Raw genomic sequence first — 340 nt, forward strand, 5'->3', positions numbered from 1 at the left:
TACATCTAGAAGATGAGCAGGGCTGCGGCGGTTGCCTTAATGAAATATCGTTAAACGTTGCTGAGGCTAATGAGAGATCAACAGTCTACGTTAGTGTGTGACACAGGCATGGTGGTTACCAGTCTTTCTGCCTTTGCGCATCCTGTAGAGGGGGCCTGAAAGTATAAACTGTTCATGAAACAAACTAGAAATTCCTTATCGTAAATCACCTTGTGCTGTGTGGGTTTGGTTTTTTTTTTAATTTTTATTATTTTTTATTATTATAAATATCCTTCATTGAAACAGTAGTCTCTTCAAACAGTTCTTGCAATTTTAGGAACATTTGTCTCTTTCTTTTTTA

This window comes from Cariama cristata, unplaced genomic scaffold (assembly GCF_000690535.1).
Source record: "Cariama cristata isolate BGI_N322 unplaced genomic scaffold, ASM69053v1 scaffold39974, whole genome shotgun sequence".
Lineage (NCBI taxonomy): Eukaryota > Metazoa > Chordata > Aves > Cariamiformes > Cariamidae > Cariama > Cariama cristata.